The sequence below is a fragment of the Aedes albopictus genome, chromosome 2 (assembly GCF_035046485.1).
Source record: "Aedes albopictus strain Foshan chromosome 2, AalbF5, whole genome shotgun sequence".
Classification (NCBI taxonomy): Eukaryota; Metazoa; Arthropoda; class Insecta; order Diptera; family Culicidae; genus Aedes; species Aedes albopictus.
Genome location: NC_085137.1, coordinates 480,940,469 through 480,946,054, shown reverse-complemented (window position 1 = coordinate 480,946,054; position 5,586 = coordinate 480,940,469).

Sequence of the window (5,586 nt, the reverse complement as noted above, 5' to 3'; positions counted from 1 at the left end):
AAACGAACACATCGAGCAAACTTTGACACGTTTTACGAAGCCCTGTGGGAAAGAGCGAATAACCGAGTGGTGTTGGGTCCAGTTTGTCGGCTTGGCGTATGTCGACTGCCGGGGCCGATGTGGTGTGTAAAATAGGGGTGCTAAAGTTATTATTATTATTATTATTTCACAGACAAACAGACGTCTTACTCTACTCACTTCTCATCGTTACCCTTTTTAACGGTTAGTTCAAAAATTTTGTAGTTCACAAATCGCTCGGTCACGGCGCTCGCATCGTTTTTGCTCCTGTTTGACGTTTGCTCACTACTGCCACCTTCTGAGTAGTTCGCATAACACAGCCTGGTTAGCATTGGGCAATTATGTTTTCGTAACGATGGTTTTTATTGCAATTTGTTCCAAGTGATACGTCTGTTTGTCTGTGATTATTTATTAAAGAGGTTTTAACTTGAGTCATTCGCCTCTGCAAAAACAAACTTAAAGTTAAGCTTAAATTCTATCTAACAACTGACATTTTTTCAAAAAGGTAATCAACTTTTCCTCGTTTGCTTCATCGTTGCTGAGAATGTTGCTGATGTCCGCGTCCAGCTGAGCTTCTCTTCTATCCTTTCTGTTTCGTACTTACGACAGTTAGCGAGGATATGTAGGGTCTGGGACCATTTGGGCAGGAGCACCTATTTTGGGCACTTGCTACTACAACTCAGTCAATTTCAAACCGATTGACTTGAATTTTTGTACATGGCTAGATACTGTGCCTAGCTCATCGTGTCTCAAAAATCAAGTCAATCGGTTGAAAATTGACTGAGTTATAGCAGCAAGTGCCCAAAACAGGTGCTCCTGCCCAAATGGTCCCAGACCCTATAACGGTTACCTCTTCTCCGCAAGCGTCACATATATTGCTGTCTCGGGAAAAGATGGTGCGATGAGAGATATTGGTATGCCCAATACGCAATCGGGTGATTGCTCGTCGTTCTTTGCTGCATTTCCTGTCCAGCCAGCGAATTGTTGTGCCTTTACTCTACGCAGGAAGCTCTCGTTAGAATTTCGCCATTCGCCTTCCCAGCTGTATCTGATGTATTGCTTGACAATTTTCTTCGCGTCCATTTATTTAATTTATTTATTAATTTAGCTTACCCTGCTACAACAAACCATCAGGTAGATCATTCCGTTCCGGTATGACTCTGTAGCCATAGGTAATCCTTGCGCTGATGGTGGGTACACAATCATCATCATCATCATCATATACAGAGGGTGGCCAAAATCATCGAAGTGTGCTGTGCCAGGAAGTGGACGTGAAATTTTCTCGCGCCGTCAATTTTGTACCTTTTTGTGATTAATGAAAAATTAGAATTATTTGCATCCGGTGTTTTTTTAAAGTTTTATCACAGATAACAGATGTTCATGCTACAGTAGACGTTCGCTCGGTGCAAACGGTTTAACTGCAATGCTTTTTAACTGCAAGTCCGCTAAGTGCAACAATTTTGCAGTTATCGCACCGCTATCTGTCAAAAACGAAACGTCAACAGAGTTGCGATGTTTTTCGGATGCACTACAGCTGCATTGCGATGTTTTTGAGTGCATTCTGGCTGCGTCCAACAGCATTTGACATCTGTTTGACGGCTGTCAGTCGTTGCAGTTAGAGAATTTCATTCGGTAACTGAAACGTAAACATGTTGCACTAATCGAACGTCTACTGTAGTACAAATTTTTCGCAGAATCCTGTGTAAATGTTCAAAACGATATACGTTGGCTCACTACCGCCATCTACTCAACTGATTGCGACATTACATCTAACTTGAATGCAAGAATAGTTCAAAGTTCCACTTTTATTCAAGATCGAACCCAACTAACAATCGCAAGCCGCAAACAAGCATGCATGCTGAACTATTGCTTTATAATAGTAATGATGGCTGAACTAAAATTATGCTGTACACATTACTGTACAAATGATTTATCAATTGAAAAACTAGCCCATGTTCAACCTTTCGTATTGGTATAACAACGGTAATGTAAAACACTTTTTGCAATTTCTCATCGTAATAGGCTGTTTTACCTCACGCAAATCTGACAGGAAAAGGCCTACTTTTCCACACCAAATTAACAGTGCTGTAATGGTTCATTACAGCACTGATTTGCGTTGCGTAATGAACCATTACAGCACTGTTTTCAGTTTTGGTCAACTTCTTGATGCTTTCTGGACACAGTTTTGAAAAATTGTGACAACTGCACAGTATAGCCTGTTATGTTCAGATTTTCTTAAACATGGCTAAGAACATCAGTGTGCAGTTTGATGAAAAAGTTTTGTTAAAACTATCCTCAAGGGTAATTTATGAAATTGCAAAAAACGTTGTACGCAACTCGGTGCAGAACTCGATTTTTCCAGCACTCGTCGTAATTATCCAACTCGGCAAGCCTCGTTGGATAAATGTACGACTCGTGCTGTAAAAATCGTCATTCTGCACCTTGTTGCGTAAACTACTATTTCAAGCGTTTAATAAGATTTTTATTCGACTCGCAATAATTCCTTTACAAAATAATTTAACAAGACCTTTTTCTGCTTCTTGTTCAGTTCATGTAAAAATTAGCACATGTAACTGTATAATTTGTTTTGCGCAAGTCAAATAAGCGCTTTCGTTTCATCTTACTTCGACTCAGAGTACAGGATAAAAAACACGTGTTTTTTTCTTGAACTGCAGCTGAATTAATGTGTTGTTCAGTTGTTATCCATAATGTTGTGCTAACTCACCACTGCTGAACAGGAGTCGAAGTTTGATCATTATTAAACCACGAGAAGTTTATGTTTTGATTTGAGCGCTGCAATCCATCATCACTAGGATGGCGCAGATAGGAAGGCATGCGGCTGGCAATCGATGGGTCTCGAGTTCGAATCTTGATTTAGGTAAATTTATGTGTAGTTATTATTTCACAAAAGTTGTTCACAGCATAAGTGCCAATTATAAACGCTCGTGGAAATTGAAAAATTTTGCTTTTATTTATTTTTGTTCTTTTTTGATAAAGTTGAATAACAGCTTTACTATGTTGTTGTTAAACGATTTAACAACAATCAGTTCAGTTGGTACACAACATTATGCTGTATACTTTCTCCAAATTTGTGTGAACAAAACCCGTACAAAGGTTGTGCCTGAAAATTATTCAAATGTTATTCAGCGTCATTCTGAATTAATCCATCGTAAAGGTGCTTGTAAAATGAGTGATTGCTAGTTGGGAATACAATCTTGAATGTAAAATTGCTTAGTGCATGCAATCTTGAAAGCGATCACTGACTATCGATCACTGCGCCATCTCTAAATGATTGCCACATGAGTTTCAGCTGCTCTTTACATACAAAATGGCTGTTGAGCATTTTTACACACATTGCCAATATAAGCATAAACGTCTGTTATCTGTGGTTTTATTGTCTGCAGCAGCCTCTCAGTGAACCGCAGATCTCGTCCATTACACCCGAGACTGCAAAAGTAGGCCAGAAATCCGCCCGTCGCAGTTCCGTTACTCGTCGGTGTGTGAGCGCCGCCATTTTGCCTGGAGCTTCGCGGCTTCGTCAAGTCAAGACCGCGAACGCTTGGCAGTTGAAGTCAACGGAAGGAAAACAAGCGAGAAAGAGAAAGTAAGGCCAACGCACAGTGGGATCATTCTGAAAACAGACGATCAAAACCTCTAAGAACCGTTAGACGACATTTTAGCATATAGGTGTCTTTGGAAGATATGTTCAGAAAAATCTTCTCTATTTTTGTGCATATTCACTGTATGGTAAAACTGTAGAGTAAACCCGAGCAAAAAAATATTTTTTCAAAATATTTTTTAGAGGGTAGATGTCTTCAGCAAAGTTATGGAACAAGTAATTTCAAGTAACTTTGCCGAAGACACCATATAGCTTGGGCTTCATTTTTTGGGAGAAAATATCTGGAGCTCGATTTGAATAGGTCGTATGTGCTTTTGTCGATTAAATATTCGATCAGTTGGATTCGCTTATCATAGCGAAAACCGTTGAAATTTAGCAAAGTTCATACATACAGCAGAATCCTCATAAAACAGGCTTTCTGTTCCATCATTAAAAGTTTGCAAAATATCTGCCATATTGCTACAATGACTAAAATAAACTGATCGAATTTTATATCGACAAAAGCACATACGACCTATTCAAATCGAGCTCCAGATATGAAAGTTTTAAAAAACAACCTCAAAATCAGTTTTTTGAACTTTTCCATGATTATATCGTAAAATTTTAACGTGAAATGTTCTACAAGTTTGTAGGTACTACTGAAATACACTATCTTGCCGAAGACACCAACTCTGTAAAATTAAAAATTGCTCCACTGATGGTTTATAAACCAATTTTTTTGAATATTTTTCACTATTTTCACTATTGAATATTTTTAGAATAGGCACTTTTTGGCGGCCGTGCTATCAAAATTTAAATGCTTTATTATGTCCAGAATAGACCAAAAGTGACTTAACAATCGGGTCTGACAAGGCACTTTGATTTCTGATTCTATTTTAATAGTCATTTTTCAAAGAAAATGATCACAAATTTCATACAAAACATTTAATACAAACTGAAAACTCACGAAAAATTTCGACATTAATATTTGTTAATCCAAATAGTATTCTTGTTGAAATAGTCTACATTTCTAACACTGTGGTTGACTTAAAAATATCGCTTTTTAAATTTTGAGATGAGCTTTTAACATTAATTTAAAACTGTGTTTTTTATCTATTTTTTTTTATTGCAATTCTCAATGTATTTGTTTATGCTAAAATTCATACATTAATCAATCAACTAAAACAATGATAACTTTTTTTTTCATTTGCTATATTAACCCTAAAAGGGATACCTTCATGGCCTCAGTTTCGTCACCTCGCTGAGAGTGTTCTATCAAAGACGAGCTCTGAAAGGTGCCTGGGGTCCAATGGACCCCAGGTATCCTTTTTAGGGTTAACATTATAACTTCGGTTAAAAAACTAAAAAGGCGAAAATATAATGAACGCCTCTGCAAGTCTTGTGTTGAAAATAAAAAAAAAATAAACGAGTGAAACATTGTTACATCACATTGAAGTAGCCAGTATCTGTTAGAGATATTCTAGGTTGTAAATCTTTCGTCATGATGAAAATTCTTCACAGGTATTTTATTGATATTGGTTATGCTGTTTGATACTCTTTAAAATTTATTTTTTCCAGTTTTCAAGAACTGCGTCCGTTAGGTCGATTCCTGTCCTTAATGTTCAAAATTCCTTCGTCATAGACATATTTCCTTGGTTCATCCCTTGACAAATCCGCATCAAGATCACGGCTCGATTATGGATACTTTTCCGGAGAAGCCTTCAGTTTAAAGTTTTTGAGAAAGATTTCGTAGATGAGAAAATCACTCAAAGAGCTTTTCCCTCTTTCAAAATTTGTAGTTCAAACTAAATGACACTAACAGTTGAAATAGCCTATATTTATTTAACTTGTTTGTTTTTTATTCAGAATTACTACTCGGATAAACTAAAAATAATATCGAATGGTTGTATGAGATTTGTGAATATTTTCTTTGAAAATGACTATTAAAATAGCATCAGATATCAAAGTGC